Genomic DNA, 23,489 nt, shown 5'->3' on the forward strand with positions numbered 1-23,489 from the left:
GTGTCAGCTGGAGTGGTGTAAAGCATCCGTCACCACTAGACTCTGGAGCAGTGTGTTCTCTGGAGTGATGAATTACGTTTCACTATCTAGCATTCTGATGGAGAATTTGGTGTTTGGCTGCTGGAGAAAGCTACCTACCGGAATGCATAGTACCTACTGTAATATTTGGTGGAGGAAGGATAATGGTCGGGGGCTGTTTTTCAGGGTTTGGCCCCTTGTTTACAATGAAGGGTTTATTCTACAGCATACAAAGACAAACTTCTAACTTTGTGGTAACAGTTTGGGGTTCAGTTCCCCTTTTCTGTTCCAGCATGACTGTGCCCCAGTGCACACAGCGAGGTCTGTAAAGACATGGTGTGGCAAGTTTGGTGTTGAGGAACTAGGGTGGCTGCTCAGAGCCCTGGCGTCAACCCCATCCAACACCTTTGGGATGAATTGGAAAGCCTTTTGCCAGCCAGACCTTCTCAAACAACATCAGTGTCTTCCCTCACACATTCTCTATTGGTGAAATGTGCACAAATTCCCATAAGCGCACTCCAAAATCTTATGGAAAGTCTTTCCAGAGTGGAGGCTGTTCTAGTTGCAAAAAGGGACCCAACTCCATATTTGTTTTGGAATAGGATGTCCAACAATTTCATATAGGTGTGACGGTCAGGTGTCCACATACTTTTAGCCATATGGTGTAGTTGCTTGAGTTCTGGAGAGGAGAGTACTGCACAGTTATTGCCTATCCAATAGCAAAGGGGATGGGGCCATCCAGGACTGGATCCCCTCTATCCAAGGGTCCCATAGCCTGTAGGCACTTCATGTGCTTCCGTAGAGTGTCCCTGAATGGAGAATACCTCCTTGTTGTTAGCGCCTCTCCAATCTGGCTCATAGAGGGGAGTCCCGAGCAGGGGACCACCTCTATGATGTCCATATGATCTAGTGTCCAGTTTCTATACTGCTAAGGACAATTTCAGATGATCCCTTGATGGTTTATGATCATTCCTGTGGTTCATAAGAACGTTGATTGGATTTTGGACATTGAAGACTCCACATTCAGGTGATTTGGATTAAAATGGATTGGACCATCAGAATTTCTATATCCCTGGAAACAAGGCCAAAGAATATATGATATGTTTGGTGTATGAGCAACGATGAAAGGAAACATAGAATATTATTGGCAATGGAGACTCCATGGTTTATCTAGTTTTTGGTTTGTGCTACCCTACCTGACAGATTTCTCATGGTTAGTTAGACAGCTTCTCATTGAACTTCTTAGGTAGGTTTGTGCAAGAATAAGGTTGGAGAATCTCCTAGTGCTATAAGGAGAAATCCTAATCTCCAGTAATATAGACTGTTTATAAGGTAACACACATTACCAACTTCAGTTCTCGTTAATCTTCTTCTTATTATTATTTGGAATGAAGAAAAATCCCCAAAGTAATTCTAGTAATTCTTTCTAGCACTGGTTCCGGTCCATGCAAAGCATCATGAGGTCACATGTAACATCATCAATATCCGGAAAAAGAGGTAAAATGTAAAAAAAAAATTAAAGTAAGACTTTTTTGGTCCCACAAACCCTGGTGTAGTGTTGTACTATGTTTCTTCTTTTCTTCTCCAGATATGACAAGTAAGGCTGAGTTCACAAAGAGTTTTTTTGAATTTTGAGTCAGATTTACATCTGCCTGCACGCCATTTGCTGCGTTTTTCATGGCGTTTTTCGCTCGCACCCATTGACTGCCACGGACAAAAATGCAGCGAAATACACTTTCTCTGCCTCCCATTGATGTCAATGGGAGGTCAGAGGCGTAAACGCCCGAAGATAGGGCATGTCGCTTCTTTTTAACGTGAGCGTCCGGGAGGGATTTTTGGCCGTTTTCCGACACATTTTCCACGCCAAAAAACGTGTTAAAAAACTCAGTGTGAACAGGACCTTAGTCTGTGAGTGCCGCCCCAGAGCGCCAGCCGCTGCTATCTGCCATTCTCCGCTCAAGCTGTGTCGATATGTTAGTCTGTGAGTGCCACCCCAGAGTGCCAGCCACTGCTGTCTATCATACTCTGCTCTTGCTGTCTCTTATTACTAAGCTCATAGAACACGTCAATCAGTGAGGGCCACTCCAAAGTGCCAGCCATGGCTATCTGTCATACTCCGCTCCAGCTGATATACCTTGCCAGTTAGTGAGTGCCACTCTAGAGATCCAGCTGCCGTTATCTGCCATGCTCCGCTCCTGCTGTCTCTATGCTTATGCTAATACGACACATTAGTCTGTGGGTGCCACTCCAGAGATCCAGCTGCTGTTGTCTGTCATACTCTGCTCCAGTTGTCTCTATGCCTAAGCTCATACAACGCATCAGTCCTTGAGTGCCACTTCAAAGGGCCAAGCATGGATATCTGCCATACTCCGCTCCTGCTGTCCCTATGCATAACCAGATACTACATGTTAGTCTGTGAGTGCCACCCCAGAGTGCCAGCCATTGCTGTCTTTCATACTCTGCTCTTGCTGTCTCTATTACTAAGCTCATACAAAATGTCAATCTGTGAGCGCCACTCCAAAGGGCCAGCCATGGCTATCTGTCATACTCTACTCCAGCTGATATTTATTGCCAGTCAGTGAGTTCCACTTCAGAGATCCAGCTGCTGCTATCTGCCATAGGACTCCTCCACACGTAGCGGAATTGCTGCAGATTTTCCGTTCGGAATTGCGGACGGAAAATACGCAGCAGAATACAGTAGCAGCAAAGTGGGTAAGATCTAACAAATCTCATCCACGCGTTTTCGTAAAAATTCAGAGCAAAAATTGACCTGCGGTGCGTATTTTTTGTACCGCAGCACGTCAATTCCTGCTGCGGAAAGTGGACTGAATTGCTACGTTTTTCAGGAGATGTCACTATCTCCCAACATTGAAAAAAACGCATCAAAATACGTACCATTTTCTGCAGGAAAAAACACAGGAAAAGGTCATTTTTTCCCGCACTGGAATGTCTGCTACTTTCAACGGAATTTCTGCAGAAAATCCATACGGTGTGGACAAACCCTAAAAAAAGACACAAGTGACACATAACAAGCCCCATAGAAATAGAGGTATTTACATGTAGTCACATGATTTTAATAAAAAAAAACAAAAATAACTAGAAAAAAACAGACTCATTGAATTACCGTGAACATTGTGAGGTCCTTACGGTGCATCTGACATCAAAATCAAGAATTTCAAATATCAAATTTGAAGAATTAAATAAAAATCTTGATGGATGTTGCAAGTGCATTGAATTCTTACACAGGCCAAGGGGCTACGGGGGCTTGTAATACAAACAGATGCTATGAGCGAAAGGCCGTCCACTACTGGGATCCCCCCTTCCCTAACAAATGATTTCATCAACATTGGATGTCATTGTAAACATGCAGAGGGATTTGGGAAGCCGCCAACTTCCACTAAAAAATGGAGTCACACTAGTATTTCCATCTTCCAATCCCTTCCTACACAACTTTGTGCAGTTGAGAACCATATTTAATGAGTAATTTCAACTCCAAAGCAAGATTTTTTTTTAGAGGGTAACACATTATTGGTGCATGAAGGCGTAAAAAAAAAAAAACATGAAATAAATTGATTATGTGCGTTTTCCAGCGCTTATGTGCGTCACGTTATGACGCTAGGGAGCATTGTGACCGTATTGTGAGCTTCCCTATGCAGAGGGTGACCTCTAGTGGTGAAAACAATCATTACCATATCATAATAGTCCCTATAGAATTTCTACATTGAAAAAAAAGGGCATGGCGGCAGTCTGTTCAGATGGAGTTTGATTCTGATCAATTCTAGCTCCAGATTATCTGTTATTATTAGGAAATTGCTTTTTAGGTTGGGTCATACATCTTGGTTGTATTGCAATGCATGGCTGCCTGCTGAGTTTTTTTTTGTTGTGCCAAAACTGGCATTAAATCCGACAAAGAAGAGAAGTAAGGCTAAGTTCACATTAAAAACAGTGTCAAAACGTGTACCACAGAGTGTGCATTGATTTCTATGGTCCGGACGGTGCCCTAAGGGTACGTTCACACGTTGCGTAAATCCTGCGGTTTTTCTGCAACTGAACTTGTTACGGAAAATCTGCAGCAAATACTGTAGCAGCAAAGTGGATGAGGTAAAACAAATCTCATCCACACGCTGCGTAAATACTGAGCGGAAAAATGTTCAGAAATACACCTGGAGTGCGGAATTTTATTCCACGGCATGTCAATTGTATTTGCGTAAACGCTGCTTATTTGTTGCGGGTTTTCCCCATTGAATTCAATGGGAAGGCAAATCCCGCAACAAATAGCAGTTGTTGCGTTTTTTGCAGCGGGTTCGCAGCAAATCCGCCGCAAAAAACGCAACTCTTAAAAAAAAAAATCTCATACTTACCTAGAACTCTGTGCTCCTCCTTCCTGCGCGGCCTCCTGGGATGACGCTTCATCCCATGTGACCGCCGCTGCAGCCAATCACAAGCTGCAGCGGTCCCATGGGATGAAAAGTCATCTCAGGAGGCCGGCCTGTTAGCAGTGCTGCAGTTTTCCGCAGCGGACATTCCGGGCGAAAAACAGTTTGGTGCGCTTTTTCGCCCGCAATTCCGGCACACAGGGCGGATTCGCTGCGTGCTATTATGCAGCGTATCCGCCGCGTGTGAACATATAGGGAAACATTGCAGTTGCGTTAATCCTGCAATTTCACCGTGCCTCGCGGGTGTCTCTGTGTCTCCATGGAGCCCTAGCCTAAAATTGACGGTGTATGGTTGGCAGGGGATAAGCAGCTAAGAGAGTTTGAGATGATCTTGGCCTCTAAGCCCTATTTCTTCTCATGTATAGAAATTGCTAGAAGATTTTAATAGTAGAGTTCTGCGGTGTGTGCTGGCGCTATAATAATAAAGATTATTGTTAATAACAAGGTACCAACCTATGCCATTCGTTTTGATTCATTAGTCATAATGATAATAATGATGAATAATAATTATTATTTTAACAAAAGCAGATTTTTATTAATTTTTTTAGACCTTGTTCACACAGTGCAGTTTTGCGGCAGATTTTGCATATATTTTTTCCATCAAAACCAGGAACGGAACCTAAACAGAAGAAATATATAAAGGGAGGCCTTATAGGTCTGCTCTCCTGGATCTAATTCTGGTTTTGGCTTAAAAAAATGCATGCAAAATCTGCAGTTTGTGAACAAGGCCTAAGTCTTATTCAGAAGTTGCAGTTGAGCCACAGTTTTAGCTGCAATTTGGTAAAAACCATAGCAAAAAATAAGGGTATGTGCACACGTAGTGACCAAAAACGTCTGAAAATCCAGAGCTGTTTTCAAGGGAAAACAGACCCTGCTTTTCAGACGTTTTTTGACCAACTCGCATTTTTCGCGGCGTTTTTCGTGCCGTTTTCGCGGCGTTTTTTACGTCCGTTTTTGGAGCTGTTTTCATTGGAGTCTATGAGAAAACAGCTCCAAAAACGTCCAAAGAAGTGTCCTGCACTTCTTTTGACGAGGCTGTATTTTTACGCGTCGTCGTTTGACAGTTGTCAAACGACGACGCGTAAATAACAGGTCGTCTGCACAGTACGTCGGCAAACCCATTCAAATGAATGGGCAGATGTTTGCCGACGTATTGTAGCCCTATTTTCAGACGTAAAACGAGGCATAATACGCCTCGTTTACGTCTGAAAATAGGTCGTGTGAACCCAGCCTAAGGGTATGTTCACACGAGGGCGTCCGTTACGGCTGAAATTACGGGGATGTTTCAGCCTGAAAACATCCCCGTAATTTCAGCCGTACCGGCATGTGCAGGCGCTTGAACGCCGCGTCAATTACGGCCGTAATTAGCGCTGCTATTCATTGGAGTCAATGAATAACGGCTCCAATTACGGCCAAAGAAGTGACAGGTCACTTCTTTGACGCGGGCGTCTATTTACGCGCCGTCATTTGACAGCGGCGCGTAAATATACGCCTCGTGTGAACAGACAAACGTCTGCCCATTGCTTTCAATGGGCAGATGTTTGTCAGCGCTATTGAGGCGCTATTTTCAGACGTAATTCGGGGCAAAAACGCCCGAATTACGTCCGTAAATAGGCCGTGTGAACATACCCTCAGACTCAACCAGGGCTAAGGTTTGACTAAGGCTTTATGCTGCCCATCAACATACCAAACACACAGTGCCCACATATATAAGAATTTGGTGAAGTATCACATATCGGAGCGTGCTCAGTGTAGAATAAATCGATCCTTTAGAAAGACCCTTCTACAATGTACGCCTGGTCTGATCTGGTGTAGGCCGCCCAATATTTTTGGGGGCACAGAAAATTTAGTACGCACTTTATAAATTTGATGCAGGTTTGAAATTAATTAGACAACACCCTCAAACTGAAAGCTATCGGACCCACGAAAAAGACATTTAAAATGGCGACCTAATGCTTTATAAATATGGTCAGGTGCTTGCACCAGTTTTATTTCCATGTCTACGCCAAACAGTTTACCCCATGAGTGTCTATTAGAACAAAACTTATAGGGTGAAATGTATTAAACCTGGTGCAAAGAAAAAGTGGAGTTGTTGCCCATGGCAACCAATCAGATAGCTGCTTTCATTTTCCAAAGGGACCCTGAAAAATGAAAGGTGGACTCTGATTGGTTGCCATGGCCAGCTTTCATACATCTTTCCCAAAGTTTTAGATGGAAAATTGATCGGATTATTTTTCTGTCTGAGGGCACTATCAGATAAAGGAGACACTGGACTTGGGGATATATATAGTTTTCTATGATTTTATTCAGTATATAATGTATAACTGCTGCCATGAGAAAGCCTATCAAAACTGTCTCAGTAAAGCTGAACTATAGCATCCAATCAGAACTCAGCTTTCATTTCTAAAGCTGCTCTGGAAAAATGAAAGTTGTGCTGTGATTGGTTGCTATGGGAAAGCAGAGTAACGACAAATTGCCTTTACAGCTCCCATAGAGGATGTCAGGCTGCTTTCCTGGTCACCTTAATGGAAACTATGTTTTTTTTTTATATCACTACACCTTTCTGGACTGTAGGAAAGCTGAATGCCTAGCCCAGTGGGAGTTGTAATTGCGACTATATTGGCTATTATCCAGCTTGGAAATAATATTATAACATTTTAAACAACTGAAGAATGTATATTCATATGTAATATTAGTATGCTTGAGTGGCTGCTCTATTACAGTAAGCATTTATTTCCTTTCTATTATTTCTCTTCACCAACGTATCTAATTATAGCCATGACCAAACTTGTCCATTCTAGAATCATCCAGCGACAATTATAAATCATCTGCGCATGCGTATTGGGCAAAGAAGCTACGACAGGAATGAGGAGCATGCGCAATAGTTGTTGACGCATTGGGCGTTCTCCGGGTGAGGGGCAGTAACAGGAGAAGCTGCACAATCTCTCCTGACGTCACGTCTATTCCTGGCTCCTTACTGGTCACGGCAGGTGTCAATCCCGGCGGTAAGGGCGTTACTCGTGTACAATGAATAGGCTGCCAAGGACAAGAAGATGTCTTATGAGGCGGTCACCCCTCGAGGCATAAGCTGCAGGAAGGAGGAGGAAAACATGGAGGCGGCTGTGAGAGTCACCCGGAACACAGGTGATGACTGGAGCCTAATCGTTTGTATTAGGAATTACATTGGCCAGGTAAAGGATAGGACGGCGAGGCAGGTGTGTGGCGAGGTGGGGACAGCCTGGTGTGTGGAGAGGTGGGGACATCCCGCATAGGGTACCAATACATTTCTGCTCTCCTGGGTTCAGTGATGGGGCAGACTGGTTGGTATTAGTACTGAGTTAGATGGGCGTTAATTGGAAGTTGGCATCTTTAAATGTATCTTCTGATTGGCACGTGACCCTCCCGACATGGGTGTGATGTTATTGCAGCTGTGGCGTGACCTGCCCAACTTGACCTTGATGATGGGACATGTGTAACGCGGCTGTGGTGTGACCCTCCCGACGTGGCTGTGGTGTGACGTTCCTTACGTGGCCTTGATGTGACCCACCTGAGTGGCTATGGCGTGACCCTCCCGATGCGACCTTGAAGGGGCCTGCCTAACGCAGCTGTAGTGTGACCCTCCCGATGTGGTTGTGGTGTGACCTTCCTTACGTGACCCACCCGAGTGACTATGGCGTTGCCCAATGCCGCTGCGGCGTGACCCACTTGATTCTGCCTTTCCGTGACCCTCCCGACGCGACCTTGACGGGGCTTGCCTATCGCAGCTGTGGTGTGACCTTCCCAACATGAACACCTTGTGACCCTCTTGAGTCGCTGTGGCGTGATCCTCCCTACGCGGCTGTGGCGTGATCCTCCTGACCCAGCCGTGGCGTGCCTCTAACGACGTGGCTGTGGTGTAACCTTCTTGCTGTACCGCAGTGCATGGAGCAAGTTTTGTACGGAGCCATAATGAGCTTTTTGAGCCGTCCTCTGTACCTCTGTATGCCTCCTGAGGATACAGGTGTAAAATCGTGCCATGCTGCATGAGATGCCAGAGGTTTTCTCCCCTAGTAGTGCTGCTGTACGGCATGTATGGCTCTGTACAGGGCTGTGCCATGTGTATGAGCCACGGTAGGGATCTGTCAGGTCTCCAATGTTCATCTAGGATCGAGGAAAGACGCTGAGCTCGGGAATATATGGCTGCGTTCACACGTTCTTTCACAAAGAATCTGCGGCAGAAAACCAAAGCTGACTCCGATTTTTTTTCCGCAGATGCCACAAATCTACGAGAATAATGAACAGGCTCCTTATTCTTGTGGAATATTTATTTTTCTTTTTTTCTGCAGCGCGTACAAAAATCTGCACAGGCTTTTTCCTGAGCATGTGAACGGGTGTAAACGACTTCATTCACTTGCATTGGATGTGGAATACGAGCGGATTTGATGAGACCTGACCGATACAATTTAAAGGGACGAGGATCTCGAAAGCTGAGCATAGACGCAGCGATCCCACTGTAAAGACTTTATACACCTTCACAACCAATTCTCTTACTAACGTACCTTCAGTGGGGGACCGATGCCTGGCACTATGTCTGCGTGATCAGACTACACCGTGTTTGTAGTCTGTAACCATGGAGACACATAGCTCTGCGGAGACAAAATGGTAGGAGATTTGTAATTCAGACTATGCAAAGTTGCTTCATTTGTTTTTTTACTTCAGAAGTATTGGAGTAATAAAAAAATATTGGTTGCAAAGATATATGAACTAAGTTGTGTTGTGATAGCTTATTTTTTTTGTTTTTTTTATTGTCTAGTGATTTTCATGGACCTGCTTGATGTCTTTACTGGTGGTGAAGTCCATATGAAAGGGTGAAGAAATGTCTCTCCTGGAGGGATGTTCTCTTACTGTCTCATATGGCGCCCTAATCACATGACCATAATGAAGTGGAACCTGCTAGAAAGCCGTAAAGCTATAAATACCTAGAGGAGCTATGTAGAAAGTATTTCCTCTAAGACGCAACTGGTAAGTAAGATGGCAGACGTTTTGACCTCTGAAAGATCATTCTATAAACCCATTGTCCTCTCCTGGGTCATTATTTAAATGAAGACTGACAGAATTGAGAAGTCATCAATCCCTATGGGCGGCTTAAAGTGTAACTAAACTTTTTAAAAAACTTGTGACGTGTCAGAAGTTTTAATGGTGTGGGGTTCTGAGCACTGAGCCCCCCACTGATCGCTAAAACAAAGCTGCAGAAGTTCTCAGGTGAGCGCTAAGCTGGTTAGTTTTCGATCGACTTTCTTCGGAGCAGTGTACAGGGCCAAAAGAAAGTCCATACAGGAAAGCCGGTCAGAAACTAAGCGGCACAGTTCTCACCCGAGCGCTTCTGCTTTGTTTAAGCGATAAAGGGGGGTCTCAGTGCTTCATATAGTAACACACGAAGGCAGTCAGAGCGGGGCTGTGGTTCTGTGATAATCATTGCCCGCTCCTGAGATGTGTGCGCGTGGTCAGCACGAGGTGATGTGACCAGCGCGGCACTAAAGACTAGAACATGGCGGGCGCACTGCAAAACACCCTCATGTTCTGTCTTCAGTGCCGCCGCTCAGTGCAGCGCCGGCCGCATCGCCACATGCTGACAGCGCATACTTTTTGTCAGGAGCAGGGCAATGGCTGTATTACACAGCCGCAGCCCCGCTCTAACAGCAGAGATCAGAGAAACCTCATCTCCGCCGCTATTCCCCTGAATGCTGCGATCAAAGCTGACCACGGCATTCAAGGGGAGAATGAGAAAGGGGGATGCCCTTTGGATGCGTCACGGGGAATCCATGTGATGCAATCGAGGAACATACCATATATGGGCAAACAGCCCAGGGTCCATTGAGGGTATGTTCACACGAGGGCGTCCGTAACGGCTGAAATTACGGGGATTTTTCAGCCTGAAAACATCCCCGTAATTTCAGCCGTAACGGCATGTGCAGGCGCTTGAACGCCGCGTCCATTACGGACGTAATTGGCACTGCTATTCATTGGAGTCAATGAATAACTGCTCCAATTACGGCCAAAGAAGTGACAGGTCACTTCTTTGACGCGGGCGTCTATTTACGCGCCGTCATTTGACAGCGGCGCGTAAATTACGCCTCGTGTGAACAAACAAACGTCTGCCCATTGCTTTCAATGGGCAGATGTTTGTCAGCGCTATTGAGACGCTATTTTCGGACGTAATTCGGGGCAAAAACGCCCGAATTACGTCCGTAATTAGTGCGTGTGAACATACCCTGAAGGACCCCAGGGCTGTCTGACCATATTTCCTATTAGGACATACCTCAGTATGTCCTAACAGCTGCCTGTGTACTATCCGTACACAGGCTTAGGGAATGGCATATAGATTTATGCCAGTACATTAAAGTTAAAAAATTACAGGTAATGTTAAATTTAAAAAAAAACAAAACACAATTTTTTTTTTTTTACAATAAACATAGTCTCAATACACAAAATATACACTTTGGGTATCGTCGTGACTGTAATAATGCATTTATAGCGTCATTCATGTTTACGCCATTATCAAATAGGAAACTGCCTTCTTTCACTTATTAATGTGAGGCACGAGGTGTTATGAATTTTGAACCTCCGTGTCTCACATTAATAGTAATTAACCCCATCATGTACCTTACACATTAACCCAATGTTTACCATTATGACTGAGGAACATGATGGGGTTAATTACTATTAATGTGAGACACGGAGGTTCAAAATTCATCACACCTCGCGCCTCACATCCGAAGAACGTCTTTTTCATTTTTATTATTGTTGGCAAAGTATCGTTTTGGTATCGAGTATCGCAATACTACACAAAGTATCGGTATCGAAATCCAAATTCTGGTATCGTGCCAACCCTAATTCATACATAGTCGTAGTTTTCCACACACAGTCTTGCCATGCATTACTGTGGTTTACAATATTCTATTTAGTACAAGAAAGAAAAAAATTGTAAGTGAATAGGAAAAAAAATTGTTCCATGTTTATTATGGATCCTAGAAGAGCCACAACAGCAGTGAGGATAAAGCCAAAAGGTACGTTCACGTGGGGCGATAATGGGGGGGGCAAAACAAAATGGAAGTGTAAATGTTTATTGCAGTGGTAATGGTACGACCCTCTGCTGCTCCATTACCGCCCCATGTGACTGTACCCTTACACTGTCGTGAAATGTCACACTTGGGCCACAAGGTGGCAGCACTTTCATATCTATTCTCTTCATAAATTTAACATGTAGATCATCTGCTTTGTGATACAGCTTGTTCAAAAATAAGTCTGTATTAGAGAGAAAGACACCGGCACTTCTTGGTGCAGTAAAGTAAAAGCTTGCTAGGCTGTAAGAACGCCGTTCACCTTGTTAGGTTGTGCGTATTGATGCATTATGCTGCGGAAAAGTATTAAATGGAGCGTTACTTTGGCTAGGAGCGGAGCAGCAACAATCTGTAGATCGACAACCGTAATGGTAAGAGGGCAGTAAAAACACAGGGAATTTGGGTGCTGACATATACTCCAGGTTTGGCGTATATGTCGGGCTTGGATTATATGTCCGTGCCCAAATTCCCTGTGTTTTTTACTATCCTCTTGTGCACATATATAACTGGGGAATCTTCTATAGTTGAGTCCCTTCCTCTAAGGCCGGATTCACACGAGCGTGTGCGTTTTGCGCACGCAAAAAACGCGCTGTTTTGCGTGCGCAAAAGGCACTTAACAGCTGCGTGTGTCATGATCATATGGTGCGCGGCTCCGTGCTTTTCGCGCAGCTGCCATCATTATGACACTCCGTTTGGATGTTTGTAAACAGAAAAGCACGTGGTGCTTTTCTGTTTTCATTCATTCTTTTACTGCTGTTGCGCGAATCACGCGCGTCCCACGGAAGTACTTCTGTGCGGCATGCGTGGTTTTCACGCACCCATTGACTTCAATGGGTGCATGATGCGCGAAATACGCACAAAGAAGGAACATGTCAAGAGTTTTTCACAGCGGACTCACGCTGCGTAAAAATCACGCAACTGTCTGCACGGCCCCATAGACTAATATAGGTCCGTGAGACGCGCGTGAAAATCACACGCGTTACACGGACGTATATCCCGTTCGTCTGAATAAGCCCTTAGTCTTCCCGGCAATGTGTTCTTGATCACATTCAATACATGATCCTATGATTCACAAACCATATGATGTCTGATCACACAACAGGTTTAGGGCTGATGCACATGGCGCATTGGTCCTCTACTGTAGGTCTGTATGCCTTGGATTTCATACAGAGGTTTTTTTTTATGTTGTCCATATGAATCCACCAGAAGACGCCATGAAGCATGACACGATTTATTGTCGTTTAATTTTTTTCTACGCCAGTTTTCTGGTGTAGAAAAGTTGCAAAGGGGTTTTCGAGCCAATAAAAATTGATGGTCTATTTTTTCCCATTGAAGTGAATGGGAGAAAAGGCTGCAATACCTGTGAATCGCCACTAAATGCATGTTGAAAATTCAGTGCGCAAGAAGAAATGAAGGGGAAGCAGCGCTCGTACGAGAGCTGCGGCCCCTTCTAAACGGCTGATGGGTGGGGATCCCGGGAGTCAGACCCTGACCTATCAGCTATTGATGGCCTATCCTGGGGATAAGCCATCAATTTTTTTTAATGCTGTTAGATAGTGTGACTGTGAAGCCGTCAGATGGTTTCTTGCTTAGCTGTGCACAAGTCTCCTCTGCACACTTATGCATTTGTACCCGGCTGCCTACTCTGCCCTTCACGGTGCCCACACCGAATTCCTGCGATCTCAGCTTTTGATTGTCACTTGTGCCACGTGTCCCAGAATGCCATCAGTTTGTCCCCTGTTACTCTACTGTCCAGGGTTTGTTTACAATGTTCGGATAGGGGTAGTGTATGGACATTTCTCTGGTACAAAAGGGGTTATTACCCTCCCTGTGGTTAGGAATCTCTCCAGTAATTTTGATGCCAATATGTGATGTCACGGAATCTCAGGCATAATGTTTATGTTCTGCGTATTATAACACTGATGTCATTGCAGATTTTGTCTTCTGTTCACACTTGTCCTCTGCTGCAAGGATTCCTGCTGAATACCACCAGGGGCTGATAGATGGAGTTTTCTGGCTTCATGTAATAAAAAAAAAAAAAAAAGCGAAGTTTTCAAGCTCTCTCCTTGCTGTCAGTGAATTGGGAACCTTTTTGTTTACATCCAGAAGATGAAAACCAACAGACACAAGTGTAAGGCCTCATGCACACGATCGTAGCCATGTGCACGGCCGTGATTTTCAGGTCGGCCGGCCACGGAGTGTCACCCGCGAGCCGCCCGCAAATCGCGGGCCGTGCACATGGCAGTGTCCAATATTTCCTATGAGCCTGGACTGCAGAACACTACCATAATAAGACATGTCTGTTCTTTCTGCGGTCCAGGCTCCTGGGCCATGCACGGACTGTGGAAACCACGGTTGTGTGCATGGGCCCATAGAAATGAATGAGGCCGTAATTCTACTGTGGATTTGCGTGGGAATTGCGGCCGCAAAAGCACATGCGTGTGCATGGGGCCTAAGGCTGGTAACGAGAGTTCTGATACAGGGTAACGACCAGGCACCTGTGCGCCTGAGATGACCAAGATAATCAACATTGCCATTCACTGACTGAATATATCATGAAATTGGTAAAACAATTGAAACACGATGGGGTAGATTTATTAATCCTGTCTAACGGGAAAAACTATCCTTTTTGCCACTAGCAACCAATCAGAGCTCAGCTTTCTTTTCTTAACCTGCTCTAGGAAAAATGAATGGTGTGCTGTAATTGGTTGCTAAAATCTGCTCCAATGTATATAAGGTGCAGATCTTTCATTATACAATGATTAGGCTTTGTTTGCAGAAGGCCAGGAGTTTAATGTATAGCCCACATAAAGATGGCCACGTTTTTCTCACGACACGTTCTTTACCGATTTGCCTGTGTGTTAAGAATTTGCCAGCCATAGAATACAATTGGAGAAAAAAATTGCCGCCTATTCTCTTAAACTCGCAAAACCTCACCAATCGATTCGCCTGATGAATCCTCATGGCTGGTGAACCACTTGACAAATTGCCAAACGTGAATCAGAGGAAAAATCTGCCTACCACTAATCCCACAGATCTCTGAATAGACTTGTGTTAATTTACACATGCACCTATACAGCCGCCTCGATGAACCCTCCACAGGCATTAATCTCTATAGATGCAGATGTCTCTTCCATATGATGTGTAAACGCAGCAACTCCTTATAGAACGCCCTGTGCGCAGCTGTATAGTCCTGCTCGGTTTATTTACGCCCTGTGAGCGGCTGTATAGTCCTGCTCTGTTTATTTACGCCCTGTGCGCGGCTGTATAGTCCTGCTCTGTTTATTTACGCCCTGTGCGCGGCTGTATAGTCCTGCTCGGTTTATTTACGCCCTGTGAGCGGCTGTATAGTCCTGCTCTGTTTATTTACGCCCTGTGCGCGGCTGTATAGTCATGCTCTGTTTATTTACGCCCTGTGCGCGGCTGTATAGTCCTGCTCGGTTTATTTACGCCCTGTGAGCGGCTGTATAGTCATGCTCGGTTTATTTACGCCCTGTGCGCGGCTGTATAGTCATGCTCGTTTATTTACGCCCTGTGAGCGGCTGTATAGTCATGCTCTGTTTATTTACGCCCTGTGCGTGGCTGTATAGTCCTGCTCGGTTTATTTACGCCCTGTGAGCGGCTGCATAGTCATGCTCGGTTTATTTACGCCCTGTGCGCGGCTGTATAGTCATGCTCGGTTTATTTACGCCCTGTGAGCGGCTGTATAGTCATGCTCGGTTTATTTACGCCCTGTGAGCGGCTGTATAGCCATGCTCGGTTTATTTACGCCCTGTGCGCGGCTGTATAGTCATGCTCTGTTTATTTACGCCCTGTGCGCGGCTGTATAGTCCTGCTCGGTTTATTTACGCCCTGTGAGCGGCTGTATAGTCATGCTCGGTTTATTTACGCCCTGTGCGCGGCTGTATAGTCATGCTCGTTTATTTACGCCCTGTGAGCGGCTGTATAGTCATGCTCGTTTATTTACGCCCTGTGAGCGGCTGTATAGTCATGCTCGGTTTATTTACGCCCTGTGCGCGGCTGTATAGTCATGCTCGTTTATTTACGCCCTGTGAGCGGCTGTATAGTCATGCTCGGTTTATTTACGCCCTGTGAGCGGCTGCATAGTCATGCTCGGTTTATTTACGCCCTGTGCGCGGCTGTATAGTCATGCTCGTTTATTTACGCCCTGTGCGTGGCTGTATAGTCCTGCTCGGTTTATTTACGCCCTGTGAGCGGCTGCATAGTCATGCTCGGTTTATTTACGCCCTGTGCGCGGCTGTATAGTCATGCTCGTTTATTTACGCCCTGTGAGCGGCTGTATAGTCATGCTCTGTTTATTTACGCCCTGTGCGTGGCTGTATAGTCCTGCTCGGTTTATTTACGCCCTGTGAGCGGCTGCATAGTCATGCTCGGTTTATTTACGCCCTGTGCGCGGCTGTATAGTCATGCTCGGTTTATTTACGCCCTGTGAGCGGCTGTATAGTCATGCTCGGTTTATTTACGCCCTGTGAGCGGCTGTATAGCCATGCTCGGTTTATTTACGCCCTGTGCGCGGCTGCATAGTCATGCTCGGTTTATTTACGCCCTGTGCGCGGCTGTATAGTCATGCTCGGTTTATTTACGCCCTGTGCGCGGCTGTATAGTCATGCTCTGTTTATTTACGCCCTGTGAGCGGCTGTATAGTCCTGCTCGGTTTATTTACGCCCTTGCATTGGCGCAGCCGCTTCTCTTGATCTGTTTCATATGTTCAGACCATCTAGACTCTTCTGTATGGACGTCCATGTCAACACGGTCACTAGGTCAGTGGTGTGTTGGATATTTCTTTAGCTCTCTGATCAGGATATCCTTTCTGCAGCCAGTAGAAGCGTGTCCCCTCCCTGATATTAACTGATAACAGCGTCTACCTGCAGAGATAAATATAGTGCCGGGATATATCTAATCTATAAACATGACAGCGAGCGCTTATTATAGCTCCTCAGTCAGGAAATCCAATATATACATCCAGAGGTCAAGTCAAAGACCGTACACGCTATGTATCCGTGCGAGGGCTGTTCCATGTATGACTACAGCCTCAGGGGCGACTACTTATTGGTTCACTGCTCAGTCTTTGAGATTATCATGCAGTTCTTTGCTTCTACTTTTTACAATGCAGCTTCTGTGTATCCTGTATAGATAGAAGCTGTATCATTATCTCTCTCAGCCGATTCCGTCAGTTCATCACCAGTGACGGCTCGGCTGAAGGCTGGTCCTGCGTTTCTCTAAGGCCCCGTGCACACGACCGTAATTACGGACCCATTTATTTCTGTTGGCCAGAGACACCTTTCTGTATTTTTACGGATTGGGGTCCGTGCTGAAAAAATGATGATAGAACCTGTCCTATTCTTGGCTGTTCTTGTCCGTAATTACGGCACGGATTCTCCCATAGAAGCCCACGGGTGCTTCCGTGAATACGGACGGCTACGGATGTGCATCCGTAAAACGTCTGTTTTTACGGAAGCGTTGGTATGCAACATGTTGATGACATCATTTTCAGCCTCCCTCCCTTTTTTTTTTCTTTTTTTTTAACTGATCCGTGTATATCAAATACGTATGCACTGCGGACCGTATTTACGGATAAGTTACGGATGACAACTGATCCGTATTTACGGATAGATGAAAATACGGCCGCGGACAGCCGGCCATTTTTACAGGCCGTGCTCCCATTATAATGTATGGGAGCACGGCCCGTAAAATAAAAAAACAGGATATGCGCTTTTTTTTTCCGGCACGTTTCTACGGCACGGACACCCTCCCGTAAGTATACGGGAAGGTGTCCGTCGGTCATAGAAACGAATGGGCCCGTAATTACAGTCTGTAATTACGGACGATTTTTACGGTCAAGGACCCAGCTAATATCAATCACATCTAAGTTATGAACTGAGCTCTGCTGTTTCCATATATCCCATTGAACTGGTATGGAGTGGCAGCGGGCATGCTCCACTGCTACTCCATGCAAACTCCTCATCAGTTGTGCGGGTGAGGAGAAATAAGGGAGTCCAGACCCCTTTTCTGGTGATTAGTGTGGGCCCCAACGGTCATACATTTATTACACTCTCAAGGAATTATATTGACCCCCCCCCCCCCCCTTTTCTGAGAACTGGAACCACTGGTATTTTATGCAGGATCATGTTTATGGGGAATCGAAGGGAAAATCATCTTCTGGCTGAGAGTATATCTTGTGTGGTGCGAAGGTATTGTAATGAGATGTAATTCGCTAATCTGTCTCTAGCCTGACTATCGTTGTTCTGTCTGAATTACTGTTCATTCACAATCTACTTGCTTTCTCATTTAGAGTCCTATCGTCTCCATGGCCGTGATCTGAAAGGAAAAGGCTGCGTTGCTGCGTTCGGCTGAAGAGGGAACAATGCAAGCTCCGTATGATTGGGGTCGTCCCAAAGCAAATAGGTGAGTGACTTGATGCCCCACACTGTGATTGTGTAAGCTGTGCAGGACATTCGCTTGCATCTTAATTACCATCTTGCGAGAATTCACTTGCAAGGAGGTGACGAGGGTGCAAATAAGAACTGGGGTCTTTTCACTGCTGACCAGTAAGCGAATGCTGGATATGGCTGAATAAGACCCCTACAGCAGTCCCCATATATGTTTAGTACTGTGCTTGCGGATTGTCGCTCTTGAAAGAAGTCGAGACTCTGCGGCCATAGACGACCTGTACTACAGAACCGCTGTCTCCATTTGTTTGTGAGGGTCATTCTATTACATGTCTTTGCTTTCTCTCAGGTAGAAAAGATGGCATTTGGAATAGTGATGTATAGCCAGTAATTCTACGTGGATGATATCGCTGCGAGACTCAAACTGCTATGGCCCCGCAGAACGGTAACTGGTTTGACTTTTTTTTTTTCTTTTCTAATTTTCAGAGTGGAAATTTTTTTTTCACTTTTTTTTTTCATCAGCGTTTCCCAAATGCATTCTGCAAAACCCCAGGGTCCTGTAGTGGGATTATTAGAATTCTGCAAAACCACAGGGTTACATGGTAGGATCTCTGGGGTTACACAACTGATTTAAGGTAAGGGCTGCCGGTTTGCTCCTGCACAATGCTTTGTAGAGGGATTTTGCTTTCCCACTAGCTGGCCGCGTCTCGTTCCTGTCGTAGTGCAGCTGTATATTGGGATCAAAATTATGTTTGGGGTCTTATGGAGGAGTCATGTGCACCACTCTGGGATCAGGTTGGGGAATGTTTGGGCTGTGGGGCACGTGTCCATAAAAAGGTTTGTCCAGTGTGGTTTTTGGCTGATGACCCGTTACCTAATCACAGTGGCCACTTGCAGCCCACAGAGGTCACGTCTGGCAGTGGAGAATTGGTAAGGGTTCCAAAATGGGATCTCTAGCTGGTTTTGGTGGTTCCCTGATCTAAGGAAATTTTCAGAATTATTGTTCACGATGAAGACTATCTTTCAATAAACAACATATAAATCTAATATACCGCTCAATGAGCGCTGTGTATATGAATAGAGGCAGCGCTGCTTCCTCTATTGGTACTTGTGATCATGTGACTGGTCACATGATCACCAGGATGCCGTTAGTGGCAGGCTGCTGCTGGGTTGAGCTAGACCCAGCGCAGCCCTAAAGTTACAATAGTCACTATAAGAGGGCTGTGCATCCCCAGTTACAGTGGAAAAATAAGGTGTAAAAGAAAATAAAGTCCCCCATAGGTCTTTTCTGACCTTCTGAGGGACAGACCATAATAATAGAAAAAACAACGTAAAATAAAGCGCAAAAAAAGTAATAATAAATACACATAAAAAACCCACCCAAAATAAAACCCTGCATAACGCTAGCCCAGACCAAATTACCCTAAAATAGACATGTAATATATCAAAATTTACGATAGACAATGACTGTCACAAATAAAAGGTCTATCTAAAGGAAAAACTATTACCCAAAAAAATTAACTGAAAATTTTAAAAGCATATTTTTTTTTAATTCTTGTTTTCAAACTTTAAGCCTAGAAATTCTAAAATGGCAAAAAGGATGTGTATAGAAAAAGAAACCTGCATTGTCTACGAAAAAACATTGCAAAAATCATGTCGCTAGCCCAACAAATAAAAATGGCTAAACTGTGTCTGGTCCTGAAGGTTCAAAATAGCCCGATCCTAAAGCCACCGCTTTTTCCATGTGCCATACATAACGGGCATCATTCTCTCTTTGCTGTACTTTAAATCCTTCCATCATGCACCAACCCCTCCGACTGCATTAGATATAACACAGGAAATTTTGGCTGGAGTGTTCCTTCAAAATATACTAATTTATGACCAGCATTGGGTCTCCTCTACGTAGTCTGTTCTAGTATCATCAGCAGGGGAGATGATGGTGTTATCGGTAGGTTTGTGCAGCATCACGATGGGTCCAGTCTATGAATGTCGCTTGATGGTAAAGGTCCCTCTGTTAGGACGTGTTCTTAATGTTTATTTTGAGTGTATAATTTTCACAGATCTTCTTGCTGTGTCTGGAATTTCTTCCAATCACATGAGCTCTGTTTGCACCGCTGTCACAGATGAGCATTAAGGGGTTTCCCGCTATAGTAAGTGATGGCATATTGTTAGGACTGGGTCTGAGGGGGTCCCAGAGATCGGACTCTCCCCCGATCATAATGTTCTATCCTAGCGGTATCCGTGCTTCATGTGGAGGACGTGTCTTAGTCCTCGCCATGCATCAGTCCACGGCCCGTTTACGCGCTTACAGCAGGAGGGAAAGCAAGTGAGTGGAAGGATAAACATTGCAGATTTAGAATCTACAGATTTCTGTCATATTAGGAGGTGACGGTCTCGTTAATGGTTTAATCTTTAGAACCATCCGTCCAAAAGTGTTGACTGTATCCTCCCTGAGTAATTCTAAATACTTTACGTTTCTGTTTTTTTTTTTTAGTAATGAAGAACTATGTGATCTGTGAGGCACGACCACTGTTGATGCCGAGATTTTGGAGCAAGTGGATTCCTGCCTTGATCCAGCATACAATGTCATTATTATACTTTGCCATTTCTCCCAGTGTACAGTATATTTTATTATAATCCTGTCCTGTGCAATGACACCAATAGCTTTTTGTTTTCACAGTCATACTGTTTTATCCAATATTTCTAAAGATGTCTATATATTGTGCGTGAATATAGGATATTAAATGCTAATCACGTCATCAATGTTACGGTGTCCATACAAGATGAATTTCCTTTTAACCCCTCAACCCCTTGGGGACATCTACCGAACATGATGTCACTGGTGTTAGTGTAAGAACTGAGCCAGCTCCATATGCAGCGGGTGTCAGCTGTATATTACAGCTGACACCCTGCTCTAACAGTCAGGATCAGAGATCACTCCAATCCCGGCTGTTTACCCATTTAGATGCCGAGTTCAATAAAGACTGCTCCTTCCACAGAGAGGGGGGGGGGGGGGGATTCCTGTGTCACCCCATCAGCCCCAAACGACGCAATCCCGTTGTGCAAATTGGTTGTCATGGCAAATGAAGACCCCTCTGGTCTGCCATGTCACTACTTTTATTAATCCCTGTCTGGGTTTAATAGGAAAACATTAAAAACACAATACACTAAAGAAGTATTGCAGAGTGTTGTATAAATGATCACGTGTGTAAGTCCCGTAGTGGGAGAAAAAAAATGTTAAGACAATTTTCATGAATATATATGAACGCATTAAAAGTAAAACAAAAAACGACACTTTCCCATTTATTATGCAAAATCATGTAAATAAAAAATAACATCATTGGTATTGCCACGTCTGTAGCGATCCAAAGGATTAAAATATAACTTTATATATCCCTCACGACGAAAGCCATAAAAAAATTCCAGAATTGCGGGTTTGTTTTTTTTTTGTTTTTTTTTTTTGGTCACCTCCCCTTCAAAATAAAAAGTGATAAAAAATTCATATCTACCCAAAAATGGTACGATTAAAAACTACAGCTTGCCCCGCAAAAAGGTCGGGCAGAGAGAAAAAAAAAAAATAACGAAAATTGTCTGCGACGTTAAGGAGCGGGCTAATATTGACCTTCAGGAGACGGCATACCTTTTTTGGTTTTGCCTCACCGCATCCCTAGAACCATTACTTTTAAAAAAAATATTTATTGCTGTTGTGAAGCCTTTGTAGGTTTTTTGCGTTCCTAAGATTTAATTTTTTTAAAGGCATTATTTTGCAGTAAATAGAACATATCATTTAATTTATATTATTCATTTTAGCAGAATTCACTTAATTTATATTTTTTCGTTGTTTACCAAAGACTAAGGCCTCATTCACACGAGTATCAGATTCACGTGCGTGAAAAATGCGAATGAATCTGGTCCGTGTGTGTTACGTACCCATTGACTTCAATGGGCGTGTAGCTGCGTGATAACGCACCAATATAGGACATGCAGTGAGTTTCACGCAACAGACTATCGCTGCGTGAAAAATTACGCTGTGTGAATAGCCCCATTGAAATCAATGGGTCCGTGTGTTGTGCGTTATTTCAACGCACAGCACACGGACGTGATTCACGCTCGTCTGAATGAGGCCTTAATCATCTGTTACCAGATATATGTATATTTTTATGGACTTTATTTAATAAACTTTTTAAACTAAACTATTAATTGTTTTTGTTTTTTACGGTTTATTTTATTTTAACTTTATTTACCTTTTTATTATGCCGTGGCTGACTGAGCATCTCTGTATTGATGCCATGATTGCTGTTTATTGTTGCATCAAAGGGGTTTAACAGCAGAGCTTGACTTCTGACCATTGTAGGCCGGGTACGGCGGGTGATTGACTGTAGTCCCCCTGGGAGCAGGAAGGAGTTAAACAGGTACATGTGGATTAGAGAACTAAGGTTTAAGACTCCATAGTGTTTTGCTTTTGGGGTCCCAGCTCAAAAGGAGAAGTTCAAATGTTTCCTTAACTCCTCGGAGACACGGCCAATTTGAGGTTTTTTTCCTCCCTACCTTGCAATAACCTCTGTTTTTTCCATCGACATAGCCGCATTAGGGCTTGCTTTTTGCGGGGCAAGTTGTAGTTTGTCAAGGCACACGATGGCATGTTGCTAGGGGGTTGATGAGGATAGGTAATCAATATCAGATCAGCAGAGATTTGACTCCCGGCACCCTGACCGATCCGCTGATTGGGGCTCCCACGTTTGTTGCCGCAGCCCTTTCACAGTTTACAGGCAGTGACATGCACATCCATAGGGCCTGTGCTTGGGATTGCAGTTCTGGTCCCATTCAAGTAAGGCTCTGTTCACATCTGCCTTGGGGTCCCGTTCTGACGTTCCGTCTGAGCTTTCTGTCAGAACAGATATATACAGAGGAAGGACCCTTGTAGTTGGTGGGCATATGTTTACATTGAAAAAATTGGTTTGCCTGCCGGCAAAAGAAGCCCTGTTTTCCAACTCACAAAATTGAAAATAGAAAATAAAAAATATATTTATTAGGTTTATGCAACAAGAACAAACTACATAGATGTTAAAACAAGGTCCAATGCTGACTACAAATCGGCACAGTGCAGAGTATAAGGAGCCTGGAGTCAACGGCTGCAGCACGTTGCACTCAGCCCACAATTAGATTAGAGGAGTCAGCAGGACAAGTATTTAAAACAAGGAAGGAAGCCCCCCCCGACATGTTTCGCTACGATGTAGCGTCTTCAGGGGTATCGGGGCTACTGTCAGAACAGGACACTGAGCAGACCCAAACTGACACCGACGGAAACACTGGGGATTGATCTGGTGCCTGTGGTTTTCGTTTCTCTTTTGTGCACAGGATCTGTCGTTTTGCCGGAAGCAATAGCGTAGTGTGCCGTTCTGACAAATCTCAGACGGAACGTCAGAACGGGACCCCAACGCAGATGTGAACAGAGTCTAAATGGGACTGAGCTGCAATTCCTAGACACAGCTGCTACAGATGTGCACGGCTCTGCCTGGTAAACA

The 23,489-nt window shown here is 44.6% G+C and overlaps 2 long non-coding RNA genes across 3 annotated transcripts; both read left to right on the top strand.

The window, feature by feature from the left end:
• Positions 1-7,326: 7,326 nt before the first annotated feature.
• LOC142659702 (uncharacterized) lies at positions 7,327-14,943 on the top strand. 2 transcript variants are annotated; one of them, XR_012850364.1, is made up of 5 exons: positions 7,327-7,598; positions 8,780-9,095; positions 9,247-9,455; positions 11,399-11,500; positions 13,489-14,943. It is a non-coding gene; the product is annotated as an uncharacterized LOC142659702 (long non-coding RNA). The 2 variants fall into 2 exon arrangements; XR_012850363.1 differs by lacking the exon at positions 11,399-11,500 and having other exon boundaries at positions 7,334-7,598; positions 13,489-14,942.
• Positions 14,944-17,914: 2,971 nt separating this feature from the next.
• LOC142659703 (uncharacterized) lies at positions 17,915-22,157 on the top strand. The gene is made up of 3 exons (XR_012850365.1): positions 17,915-17,980; positions 18,314-18,409; positions 20,459-22,157. It is a non-coding gene; the product is annotated as an uncharacterized LOC142659703 (long non-coding RNA).
• Positions 22,158-23,489: the final 1,332 nt, after the last annotated feature.

The sequence above is a fragment of the Rhinoderma darwinii genome, chromosome 8 (assembly GCF_050947455.1).
Source record: "Rhinoderma darwinii isolate aRhiDar2 chromosome 8, aRhiDar2.hap1, whole genome shotgun sequence".
In the NCBI taxonomy this organism is placed as follows: domain Eukaryota; kingdom Metazoa; phylum Chordata; class Amphibia; order Anura; family Rhinodermatidae; genus Rhinoderma; species Rhinoderma darwinii.